This window comes from Gopherus flavomarginatus, chromosome 15 (assembly GCF_025201925.1).
Source record: "Gopherus flavomarginatus isolate rGopFla2 chromosome 15, rGopFla2.mat.asm, whole genome shotgun sequence".
Lineage (NCBI taxonomy): Eukaryota > Metazoa > Chordata > Testudines > Testudinidae > Gopherus > Gopherus flavomarginatus.
Window position 1 is genome coordinate 31,846,352 of NC_066631.1, and position 13,720 is coordinate 31,860,071.

General features: G+C 46.5%; 1 long non-coding RNA gene across 1 annotated transcript; it reads left to right on the forward strand.

The window, feature by feature from the left end:
- Positions 1–9,125: 9,125 nt before the first annotated feature.
- On the forward strand, positions 9,126–9,743 carry LOC127034817 (uncharacterized). Its single transcript, XR_007769503.1, has 3 exons — positions 9,126–9,174; positions 9,479–9,508; positions 9,721–9,743. It is a non-coding gene; the product is annotated as an uncharacterized LOC127034817 (long non-coding RNA).
- Positions 9,744–13,720: the final 3,977 nt, after the last annotated feature.

Below are 13,720 nucleotides of genomic sequence, written 5' to 3' on the forward strand. Positions count from 1 at the left end.
AGTAAAAATTTGTGGAGCTAGGGAAGGATTGTGCAGAGTTTCCCTGCTGTTGTTATTGCTAAGGAAACCAAGCCCTTGGTATCCATATACTCGGAACATCCATCTCACTTTGTCTCCCGCCCTGAGACAGGCGACATAATAGAATGGCATTAAGAGACAGAGCTGAGTGGCACCAGGAAAAAGAGAGTGGAAATTTAAAGCAGTGGGTAGATGTATGTATATGAATGTGTGTCACACACAGAGCAAATAATGAACCAAGCACCACAGCACAGTAGAAAATTATTGCCTCTTCCTTGGGTTGAAAAAAATCAGCAACTATAGCTCAGTATCTAGGGCAAAAGTTTCCCCATAGGCTGAAAGTGTCAGTCAGTCCCAGGAGCCACTCAGGATATCCCAGTTCCGCAGTTAGCCAGGATGAGTAGGTTGCTGGGGGGTGGGGGAGTCCTACATTGCCATTGGGGAGTTTGTCACATTTCTGTATCAGAGGGGTAGCCGTGTTAGTCTGGATCTGTAAAAGCAGCAAAGAGTCCTGTGGCACCTTATAGACTAACAGACGTTTTGGAGCATCTGACGAAGTGGGTATTCACCCACGAAAGCTCATGCTCCAAAACGTCTGTTAGTCTATAAGGTGCCACAGGATTCTTTGCTGCTGTCACATTTCTGTTTGTTTTCATCATGATTTCTGCAGAATGGCGAGTCAGTCTCAACTCAGTAGTTACGTCTTTCCAAAAAGCAGCTTAATTAAAAGCACACTAGGAGCGCATTACTCTAGAGTCCAGCTTTACAGCATGGTTCTCCCAAGCTAGCTGCTTAGAGGGGACTGCTCTCCTTGGCCCACCCCATACACTGCTAGGGAAAACAAGCTGACTTTACTTACCAGTAGAGAGCAAGTGTATCTGTATACTCTCAAGGGGATGGAATATCTAACCTCTAGAGCAGCTCAGGACACAATGAGGCAGGATTTATTAATTAGGGATAGTGATGTGCAGGGGATGGATAATCGTAGTTTGTTATAAATCTGAAGTAAAAATTAATTGCAGCACGTTGCAAAATATCACAACTGCCTCTTACAGGACCAGCCAAAATACCATAGAATAAAATTTAAAAGGTTCTAAAAGTGACGAGAGACTCTGGTCATTAGATTAGATAGATAGATAGAGTGTATGGGGATGGATAGAGAGATAAATAGATATAGGAATCCAGTGTATCATTTCTTCCACTTGTCCACTGTTCCCTATGGAGTTTAGAAAACCTGCTGGGAAGAGTCCAACCCTTATTATTATTGAGTCTTATTGCAGTTAGTAGCAGTTAGAGGCCCCAGCCAAGACCGTTCTTCTGTGTCTTAGACTCTTTACAAACGTTCACTAGGAGTCTGTTCCTGCTGCAAAGAGTTTATGGTCTTACGGCCTGATCCTGCGGAGTCTGGAGCATAGAACTTTACAAACAGTGACTGTTCTCACTGATTCAGTTGGGACTATTCGCCCTGTGGAAAGCTAAGCATGTGGGTGAGTCTTTGTAGGGTGGGGCCTAAATTGAGAAAAGAGAGACAGAGTGAGGACAGGGGATATAACACAGAGGCCGGGCTGGTGGAACAATGGTTTACAAGACTTTAATGGCAGATAACTAAGAAAGTCCCGTTTGTTTGTAGAGCTGATGGAATACTTCATTAGGAAAAATGTTCATTAGGAATTCTGCCATTTTTACAGCAAACAATTATTAGTGAATCTTTTTTATTAGGATTCTGTTTTGACCCATGCATATTTTCCCTGCTGCGTGTGTTGTGCTATTCTGCCTTCTGCTGGAGTGGCTTTGTTACCGGATAGCCTTAGGAGACATCAGAGGCCAGTATTGTATCTCTTTTCATAAGCATCAGATTCAAGCTGTAGGATAAATAGCATAAGACATTAAAACAGGAGCTTCTTATAAGTCAGTGAGAAGCAGGTTACAGAGAAGCTCGGGTAATTTGTGAGTCCATCACAAAACAGTAGCTGTATTTCCAGACATAGGCTTCTCTTCCCAGAGCGCATGCATTCCAGAAAGCAGCCAAACTCAGCAAACTTAGCAAAATCTGGCTGGTGCTCTAGTTCCATCTCTCTTTCAGGACGTGAGTAATTCTGGGATTGACCAAATAGCACGGCCTCCCTGCTAGTCTTTCCAGGGCTGGGAGTCCCATTGAGGGATACTGCCTGCTGCCCCTTTTAATACATGCCGCACTTAGAAAGCATCACTTTTTGCAGGTCACCCTGTCTGAAGTAGCTTATCCCATCACAGAAATGGAATCGCCCCTCAGATGAGCTGGGATAGTGGAACTTATTGGCAGAGGAGCTATCAACCTGGTGGTCATTTTGAGATGTCAATCTGCATCTGACGAAGTGGGTATTCACCCACAAAAGCTTATGCTTCAATATGTCTGCTAGTCTATAAGGTGCCAGAGGACTGTTTGTCACTTTTTACAGATCCGGATTAACACAGCTACCCCCTGATACTTGTCCTGATATCAGACTTCCTGCCTCTGAGCCAGCCACTCAGAAACGCTCCTGAGAGAGGCCTAGGAAAGGCTTTCTGATGCTCCATTCCTTTCCTTCCTTCGAATCAAACAGCTTCCCCTGCAGTGTGCCATGGCTCCTAGTAACTGCCTGTTGTACTACAAGGATCCTGGGTTCAGTTCTGGGCCGGGATGGCAGCCCGCGTAAGAGAAGCATGTTATCTGATCTTCATTTGCCTTTTGAAACTCAACATCCCGCCGTGATAACAAGTCAGGCATCCGGAGAGAGGTTGGTGGAAGGAGTGCCTGGATTAACGTGGTAACTAGGTTATATTACCTACCAAATATAAGCAAACTAATCTCTAGGTAGATTAACAACATTAAAAATTCTTCCAAAAACCAGGTTGGTAGTTTTAGTTTGTCAGGCCTGAGCCCAGATCTGAGGTTCTTTTTAAACAATCCCAGCTCTTTTCTCCTGGAGTTTTAATGTTTGTTTTGGTTATAGAAGGAGGCAGTTTTACTGCAGCCATCAACCCTTTCTAAATCCCAGACTTTTTCCAGTTCAAAGAAACTTCATTTATTTCAGAAGTGTGTGAGGTTGGGCATGAGGCCACAAACCTCCTTCAGAATGTCTGACACTGCTTGGAGTCAGTGCTCGAAACCCAGTGACCAAGCTGCTGCACACACAAGAAAGTGCATGGTACCATGCACAGGGCGGGCTCCAGGGGGTTTGCCACCACAAGCAGCAAAAAGAAGAAGCAGAAGAAGAAGAAGAAAAGCCGCTATCGCGATCTGCAGCTCTACCACCCTGGCTTCAGTCTTCGGCGGCAATATGGCGGCTGATCCGTCGCTCCAAGAGGGATTGAGGGACCCGCTGCCGAATTGCCGCTGAAGACCCAGACGTGCCGCCCTTCACCGCTGGCTGCCCCAAGCAGCTGCTTGCTGGGCTAGTGCCTGGAGCCGGCTCTGACTGTGCACTGAACTGGACCAGCAACCTCCGGACCTTTGGCGGGACTATTTCCTGTCATTTCAGGAGCCATTTGATGCAGTGCGCTTACACCGGTGTGTTCTGGTCTTAGTGTGCGCAAAAGATTTGCAAGTGGTTCAGGACTTGAGAGTGAAAATCACACGTATGCATAGGGCTAGTGCAAAGTCTCTGCAACACTGGGTTGAAGTGCTGGCTCTCTCCAGGGTGAATTTCATCACTGAATGGATAATTGGGGGGAAATTATGTGTGAGGATTTACTTGAATTTGAAAGCACATTTCTAGTCAACCCTATTTATGATCCTATTGTGCACACTTTCTGTGACCATCTAAGTGCTTCTGCTGCACTAACATGAATTCTCAAAAACAACGAGGAGGCCTTGTGTCAATAAAGCACATTCTTAGCTCAAGTATTCACTGAAAATGAATTTGAAATTCTGATCCCAATTGTAAATTCACAGATGTAAATTTGCAATTCACATTTATGCTGGGATGATGAGTTACATAAGTCACTTAGTGAGAAACAGATATAGCACATAATTTATGCAACTAGCCAACACAACAAAAACTGTGAGCATTATGATGAAATATACAAGTACAAATTTGTGCTGTCTTAGTGAGGCATATGGTATTGTTTGTGTTCCTTGACTGGTTAACTCTTGCAGCTATCATAACATGAACCATATATTTGATTGTAACATTTGCATCTTGTGCTTTCTGGGTTTGTTACCTACATCAGGAAACAATACCGCGTAATGTGTGTAATAACCATTACAGCACAAATTTTAACTGGTGAATATTCACAATGACATTTCCCCAGACACCAAGGATTATTAACGGAAGAACCTGCACACTACAGAATATCAAAATCCTGTTTGTGAACAAGTCACAAAATGACAAAATTTACTGAATAAACTATTTGTTGCAAACTCCTTGCTCAGCTTTAGCGGGTTCTGATGGTACAAAACAATAAAGCTCTTATTTATGCCTGTGTGAAGAGATGAATGATACCGTGAGCGCTGCATTGCACACTGTTCCCATGAACTTTGCTAATATCAGTTCATCCAAACTGCAAGGCCCTGAACATAAGGACTGATAAATGGAAACTCAAGCAGACACTTGACCTGCCTGACACGAAAGCTCTTCCAGAACAGCAAGGCATTTCCAGCACCTGCTCCATCTGCTGAATATTGATAAGCTTTCCAGGCATTCTGACATGTGCATCGAGGATCTGGGGACTCCTCCTGGGCAGCTCAGGTACAGGGGCTCAGTGTACATCAAACCCTGCAACTCCTGCTCGGCCACAAAGTGCCCTTGTGTAGCAGAACCTGCTCACATCCATTGGGCAGTGGGGATGTGGGGCCTGGATATGGTGAAGGTGCCAAAGGGCACAAGCTCTGCTTTGCAAACAGCTCTGTCCTTGCATGGGGTGGGGTGGGGTGGGATGGGATGGCACAGAGGATCCATCACTGGGCAGGTACCAAACATGACAGTCCCACAGGGGCTCTATAGCCACTCCATGGTCTGAGGGTGAGGGTTCCTACCTCTAGCACCCTACCTGGCTCCTTGGGCTGGATTTTAGCCCTAGTGCCTAGTGACTATAGCATCCTGCATGGGACCTGGCAGGAGGAGCAGAGTGTGCAGGAAGGGGGAGTTGGGAAGAGGCACCAGGAAGTTAAGTTGACTGATGTTCCCTGTCATTTCCTTCCCTTGTCTCACTTCCCTCTTCTTCATGCGAAAGCAACTCCACTCAGATGGCCATCTTGTAATTGCCAGGCGGCAGAGCTAGAGAAAAGGCTTCTCTCAGCCCAGGCTTCTTCACACTCCATGTACAGTTATGGTTCCCCTCTGATACAGTAACAGACAGACAGAACTGCAGGCTGACGGTTGCTCTCCAGGACATTAGCTCCCAGTTATGGACCAGATGGAGGAGCTTGTTGTTAGAAGCAGAGAGTGTTACCCCAGGGCTGAATCCAGCACAATGAGTCAGTGTATCCTAGTATCTGCTGAATGACCTATTCCCAGGATCAAAAGGCCCAAATGGCTTAAAGGAGAGACTCTCAGATTCATATGTGTTCCGGTTCTGAGCTAATGGCTGTTACGAACGTGTAAGCACAGAAAACCACCTGGGTGGAGTTTGAAGGACTGTTCCCCTGCCAGAGCCCTGCAGGTGCTTATCAGCCTGTGTGCAGGTGCTTTTATGGTTTTAATGTTTTCTCTGTCATGCTTTCACCTTAAGAATCAATGTGCTTGCTTAGAAAGAGTTGGGTGGTAACTTAACTGTGACAATGACACTATTTACTGGCTCTGAGGAGAAAAGTAAAGCTGGCCTGCATAGGTATTCTGGTTTGATTGAGGAACTCACAGTGTAGGCAGGGAGCTTTGCAACCCAGAAACTCTCTGCTCAAGAGGAAGAGCGACACAGGTCTCCTCCCAAGAGCCGGAGGCCTAAGAGTGTGTGCCCTTGCTGGAGCGTGAGGGGTTGCCCTGAACTGTGACACCTACATGAGGAAGAAATTTGTCACAATAGGCGGCTCTTTAATCTAGCAGACAAAAGCACAAGTTCCAATGGCTGGAAGCTAAAGCTAGACAAATTCAGACTAGAAATAAGATACTATTTTTAATAGTGAAATTAATTCCTGAAACAACCCTGCTAGGAATGTGTTGAATTCTCTATCACTTGAAATTCTTAAATCAAGAGTGGATGTCTTTTCTGCCTTAGCACAGCGAGAATTTAGGGGCTTTATGCAAAAATGACTGGGTGAGGTTGTCCGGCTTATGTTATACAGGAGGCCAGATTGGATGATCGTGATAGTTCCAGCTGGCTTTAAAAATCTATGAATCTATAAAAAGTTTCCTTCTCTGCTCTCTTCCTCCTATTCATGCCTTGGGTTTCTACCAACGTTAAATTAACGTGAAGACATTAACACCATGGCATTAACATGGCATTGACACCATGAGACTAGTTTAGCACATGTGTATCTCAATTAAAAAACCCATGAGTCTCCTTATTTGTCCAAAGCTAGGCAGATAGATGTGCGCCCAGGTAAAATGCTCTCTTGCAGTGTTGTAAGTGACAGAGAAAATGTGAGTTATTCTTGTCCTTAACTTGAGAGCTTGTATTACACCGGAGTAGAGTAGAAGATGTGAAGTCATGCACCACTGGTCATATAGCAAAGGTGTCCCAGTGCTATGTAGGCTGTAATTAAGAATAGGAACCTATATGCTTGAAATAGCTGCCAAGGTTAAGGAATGACCTTGACAATTTTTGTAGACAATAATTTCTAAATTTTAACAATGGGCAAAGGAAAAAAAAGACACCTAATTAACAAACCCGCACGGCATGGTTCAGCACGAACTTTGGGCCGACTTCTTCCCTCTCCTGCTTTGATGATTTCACAAGAACATGAAACATCCAATTATCCAATCGTTTTCACACTGCCTGAGTAATAGCTAGGGAAGGTTAAAGGTCAGCAGATTCCAGAGAGCAGAACTAAAATGCCTTCATTTTCTCTAATATCTGTCTGTTTAATTACAGGAACAATTATTTGAACATTTTAATATATTAATTTAGCAGGAGGATAATTGCATGATTACAAATTCACTTTGGCCATGTTAAAGTGAAAAGCCAAAGCTTTTGCTAAAATGAAATCTAGGATTTAAAAACTCACCAGAACGAAAGCTGTGTTGGGTTTTCCCTGCTCACTCACAAGCATATAAAGTGCCTAACTAATCCCGAAGAGACAGCAATACACCGACAGTCTACTTTGCAAGCCCCAAGGTACTAGCCAGTGCCACACTGGTGACTGAATGGGGTTCTGGCTGGTAGAGTTTTGGAGCAGTGACAGAGCTACATTGCCTTCGTGTTATAGTCCATTCATACCATGATGTACCTGAGAAAAATCTAGCCTTGGCAGAGAGCTCCCCTTGGCCTACATTTCCAAAAGTGACTTGGGTTTTTGGGTGCCCAACTTGAGGCACCTGGAAAGTGTTTGATTTTCTGAAGGCAGGTGCTCAGTACTTTCTGAAAATCTGGGCCCTGATCTGACTATCACTGGCCACTTTGGTATCCCGCTGGCATCAGAGTCAATCTAGTGTCATTAATGCTTGTGTGGACATCCCTAGTCACAGCCATGGTCATGTGCAGACTGGCTTGGTAAACGAAAAGGGATACAACCACTATTTCTGATTTCATAAGGGATGTTTCTGTTGCTTCAAGAAACTGTGATCAGGTAAATGACAAAAGAGAGTGGTTAGTGAGACAGAACAAGCACGGGGTTTAGCTAATGCGGGCACCATCCATGCGCTTATACCAGCAAAACACTAGCAGAAACTTTCTGCCTAAAACATGGACCAAACATTCGAAGGGAGACGGATAGTAAAAGTTTTAAAAAATAAAGTGCTAATATATTAATGGATGTGCTTTCACACCTCTGCAGATGAAGGGCTGCCTTTTGCATGCCAGGGTGCCTGTTACTCAGATGCGCTGCCCAGTCTCATGTCCTGAGGGAGCAGGAAGAGTCAGTTCTTGAGGCCAAGCTCGCAGAAGGAGAAGCTCTAGTGTGCTCTCTTTAGAGCTGGAAGTTCAAGCCACAGAAGGCAAAGCATTATTGCGAATGTAAAATACCAGGAGCCTCATTTTCAAAGAGGCCGAGTCCACCCATCAACTCCTGTTGGTTTTACTGGGTGTTACCTCTGACAATCGGACCTTTGAGATGCTGTATGGAGAAAAGAGAAGTTTCTGTTATGCAACCTGTGTCTAACTTCCAGGGAAAGCAACGGAACAATTCCAAAGTGAACACAGACAAGGAATCAATGAGGGTGTCATGATAGATCTGGGGTGTGTGAAGTTCTCAGTGGATCATAGTACGCACTCAGTGAGTCTGGGCCTCTGCTGTTGGAAATCTCTGTAGCTCTGATGAGGTCAAGGGAGCTGCAAGGATTTACCCTGGCTGTGAGAACCTGCTTGAGATAGCGAAGAAAGAGGAATGCCTTCCATGTTCCAGCTCCGTCCTGTGTATCCATCACCACATCTGGGAAATACCTGCATTCACAGACTGCGAGATCATTAGAGATGAAACATTTCTGAGAGCAAGCCCCAGAGGAAGAAAAAGAACGTATTTTGAGTCTGGATACCCATCTCCATGGGAGTGTTACAATTTCACCCTTGGAACTTTGGGTTGCGATTTTATGGAATCTTGAAGGTGCGTGAAAACACAGGGCTGAAAAATGGGCATTTGAGAAGGAGCTGTAAAGGCTGTAACTGGAGCTCAATCTAGCAAAGCTTTAACTGGGACCCAGGCACCCGTGGTCAGTTGGTTAAGTAGAGGTTGAAAGAACTGCAAAGGCAGTCAAAATGGCTTTGAGGAACCATAATCTTTTAACAGGACTGAGTGGCCTGACAAAAGACAAAAGTGAGTTTAAACTACAAAAGAGTACATTAAAATTCTCTCTTAAACTCAAGGAGAGGGATTTAAATAGCCGCCTCCCATTAGTGTTGGTGGCAGACCTGTTTTTCCATAATCAAATAAATGATCACCCAAAGAAGTATCAGTTCCCTGGAAAGTGAATCTCTGGAAAGCAAACAGAAAGAGAAAAGTAACGATTTTAGTCTGAGGAGCAGCAGCACAGGATGTCCAGAGGTACCGGGGCTACGAACTGCCAGGCCCAGAGGTGCCAGGGCTCTGAACTGCCAGGCCCAGAGGTACCGGGCTCTGAACTGCCAGGGCCAGAGGTGCCAGGGCTCTGAACTGCCAGGCCCAGAGGTACCGGGCTCTGAACTGCCAGGGCCAGAGGTGCCGGGGCTCTGAACTGCCAGGCCCAGAGGTGCCGGGATATGAACTGCCAGGCCCAGAGGTGCCGGGATATGAACTGCCAGGCCCAGAGGTGCCGGGGCTCTGAACTGCCAGGCCCAGAGGTGCCAGGCTCTGAACTGCCAGGCCCAGAGGTGCCAGGGCTCTGAACTACCAGGCCCAGAGGTGCCTGGCTCTGAACTGCCAGGCCCAGAGGTGCTGGGCTCTGAATCACCAGGCCCCGAGGTGCCGGACTCTGAACTACCAGGCCCAGAGGTGCCGGGCTCTGAACTGCCAGGCCCAGAGGTTCCGGGATCTGAACTGCCAGGCCCAGAGGTGCTGGAGCTGTGACCTGCCAGGCCCAGAGGTACCGGGCTCTGAACCGCCAGGCCCAGAGGTGCTGGAGCTGTGACCTGCCAGGCCCAGAGGTACCGGGCTCTGAACTGCCAGGCCCAGAGGTGCCGGGGCTCTGAACTGCCAGGCCCAGATGTGCCGGGCTCTGAATCGCCAGGCCCAGAGGTGCCGGGGCTCAGTCCTGGCAAACCTTAGCACAAATTAAGCACTGCATAATGCGGGGGAGCTCTAGTCATGTACCAGGACCCCACCGTTGCAAGAGAGGTTTGCCTTTGAACTTGGACATTAGTGCAAATCGTACCCAATTTATTGTGCAGCTCTTGTCATAAGCAAGTGTGGGAGCAATGCCCAGAGGAGCTTGCTGTGTTGTGCCAGGGACCTACAAGCCTCAGCAGCATCAAGCAGCTGCAATATCAGCTGCAGACGGAGGCACGCTAATAACTGCTTCCAGGTCACCTAGGCAACACCCTCTTGAGGCTAATGGTACTTGAACCAAGAGACCTCCCTGAGAAGAGCCATTCCAGAGGCAGTCAGCCGGCCTGAGTGCCCCCTACTCAAACAGCTCAGCTGCCATTTCTGCAACAACTAGCAAGAGAGAAAATTGGTCTTTAGCAGCTATTCATAGAAATGTCACAAAGTGTAAACACCAGCCTCACCTTTGCTTCTCTCCTCACTCCTTTGGGAACTAGCAACAAATTCAATGATGCAGCCCGTGGTTTCTAAATGATATCACCTACCGTTTTAAGTAAATTAGTATCAAATCCATCTGACCTGGCGCCTTTGCTGGCCTGCTGACGAAAGCCCCTCTGTCTTCCAGCACTATTAGCACACATGGATTTCAACTCTTCACATCTGTCTAGAGCATCTTGGCCCCCCTCCACCCACGCTGCATCGCCAGCCCCTACGTGGGCCAAGAATCTGACTTCTGCTGATGGATGGCAGAGATGTTAACACCTTCTCTGCCACTGGTATCTGCATGGTTTTGAACTGCAGCCTGCAGTGCATCAGGCTGTGGCTAGTGGACCCTTGCTACCCAGCAGGAGCCTGCGCTAATGGGGGTCGTTATGTGTCCATCCTAAGCCAGCTGAAAGGAACGTTCCCCTGCTAGCAGCAGTACATGATCACCAGCTAATACATTCACTGGGCAAGTCGGCATTTCCCAGGACTGATGCCCACTTTCCAGAAAAGCACTCGGGGTATCTGCTCCCAGGGAGCCAAATCATGGTAGCTCCTGGGAAACAGAGATTGAGGTTAAACAGAAGGGAATGCCAGACACTTCCACATCATGGTGCAGCCTGCTGTCCTGCTCCAGCCATTACTCAGGATGCATGGGTCAAGCTCCAGGGGTGATCGCAGGCTCACTCCGACCATTGGATGGGAAGCTCCTTGCAGCCCTGGCTAGAGTTCTGACCTCTCCTTCTACAGAGCGAGCACATCACAGCACTTAGCAGACCCCTCCCTGGTCAGGGATCTGTAGGGTCTGCATGGACGTTACCCAGAAAGCCTGGCCTAAAAAATATTGTGGCTGAATGTCCTTCTTTTCCAGCTCCTTTCTCTCCGCTGGGTGTGCCAGGCACTAGGGGATGATGCCAAAGATCAGTCGCTATTCAAAGGCTTCTCAGCTCTGCCATGCAGCAATCTCCTATCCCATGCTATGGGCAGGATGGGCAACATCTCACGCATGGAGCTTCTCGCCCTGTTACAGCTGCTCCAGGCAGCATTCTTCATGCTAATGTGACTTTCAATTATCAGTGAAGTTCTCAGATTTCTGCCTTTGTCCAGTATCTTCTAAAGTATCTCATTTCAGACAACAATTATATAATCCATCCATGACAGGACAATCAGTCACACTCTAAATTAAGCATCTCAAATAAGGGTTTATTAGAATTAATCAGATAATTAGTGTATGGTTATTAAATACAGTTTATTAAAATACATTTAAGTATGTTAACTATTTAATAAGATAGATATTGGTTACAGAGCTGATAAAAGGCATTTGGCTCATAGTTTTTCATTTTACACACACACACACACACACACACACACACACACACACACACACACACACACACACACACACACACACACACACACACACACACCTCTTTATTTAAAGGCACCATACAGAATCCAGCCTGTACAAAGAACACTCACTGCATACAGCATCTATATACATTGAGCTCAGAGCTAACGGACCGATCCTGCCCCTTTGAAATAAAAGGGAGTTTTGCCATTGGTTTCTATAAGTTCTTTAGGAGCTCGATCTGTTGGGGTTGTCATAAAGAAAATGGAGAGGTGACTTGATTACAATGTGTGAGTTTCTTTCTGGGGAGGAAATGTTGGGGGACTCTTTTATCTAATGGACAAAGGCAGAACAAGAAGTAATGACTGGATGCTGAAGCCAGACAAATTCACGCAGGAAAGAACAACATTTTTCAGCAGCCAGTGTGATTAACCATAGAAACAAACTACCCCGGCAGTGGTGGATTCTCCATCTCACGGTGTCTTCAGCTCCAGACTGGCTGCCTTTCTGCAAATGTTTTAGTCAAACACAAGTTACTCGGCTCACTACAAGTGAAATTCTCTGTCCTGTGACATGCAGAAGGTCAGGCTAGATGATCTATTTGTCCCTTTTGCCTTTAAAGTAGGAAGTGCCCTCTAATGAACCCCCTCTCCCCACGTCCCTCTTGTGTGGCTTACAAAGTAGGGGTGTGTGTGCAGGGGCGAGGGGCTGGTCAGACTGGTTTCCCCTGGAGTCAGCAGGGCAATACTCTCTCTTCTGTCCCTGTCATCTTTGCAGCTTGGGGCCATCGCAGCCTAACCATCCAGCACCCATTTGGTGTATTACTGCATCACCGTAATTCTGCCTATGGATGAGCACACTGGATTTCCTCGCTGGCGGAGAGTACCAGGGATTGAATCCCAGTGCATGAGCACAGTGTTTGGCAATGCCAGCCTGCACCTTTCCTTTCTGATGCTGTTACACACCAGATTTCTGCACACTAAATGGGTGAGACTTATCACAACTTCATTTACTTTTTGGTGTCATTTTCTCATTCAATGCTAAAATCTCCCAGGCAAATAATTCCTCCAGCTCCACAATCTGCACCACATGAGACCGAGACCTTAAAAACAGTGAGGCCTTTTTTGCTCTGCAAGCCCCCTGAGGATCTCATGACACTTGTAGGAAGAGTCAGGGTTTGCCCTGTTACCCCGAATATTCCCTTCTCCAGTGGTTGTGCAGGGTGCTGTGTCTGGCTAGTTCCCTTCTGCTCCAAAGGCAGCTGCATATCAGTGGTTCTGTATGTAAATAGTCTGGTGTTAACAGTTTACTTGTATCATGATAGTGCCAACAGGTGCCAACTGAGATCGGAACCCCTCGTGGTGGGCGTAGTACATAGACACACAGTAAGAAATCTTCCCTGCCCTGGATACCTGATAACTGAAACAGACAAGACTGGCAAAGAAGGAGCAAAGGCAGGTACTGTTATCCCCAGGGTACAGATGGGAACCTGAGACACAGAGAGATTCAGTGAGGCGTCTGAGGTCATGCTGGAGTTTGCAGCAGAGCTAGGGAAAAAACACTAGGCCTCTGAGGCCCAGTCCAGAGCTTTAATCATGTGCCATCCTTCCGATCTTTTGGGCTTCAGTGCAATCTAATTCTATCCCTAGGTTCTAGTTCGGGGGTCAGCAACCTTTCAGCAGTGGTGTGCCAAGTGTTCATTTATTCACTCTAATTTAAGGTTTCACGTGCCAGTAATACATTTTAACATTTTTAGAAGGTCTCTTTCTACAAGTCTATAATATATAACTAAACTATTGTTGTATTTAAAGTAAATAAGGTTAAAATGTTTAAGAAGCTTCATTTAAAATTAAATTAAAATGCAGAGCCCCCCGGACCGGTGGCCAGGACCCAGGCAGTGTGAGTGCCACTGAAAATCAGCTCGCATGCCGCCTTCAGCACCCGTGCCACAGGTTGCCTACCCCTGCTCTAGTTAGTAGAATTATCTTGGCAGTGAAAGGTTTTAAAGGCCCAAAGCAGGCAGGTTCTCTCAGACCTGGATGTATTGTCATGGGATGGTTCACCAGTAGGAAGCGTGGAAG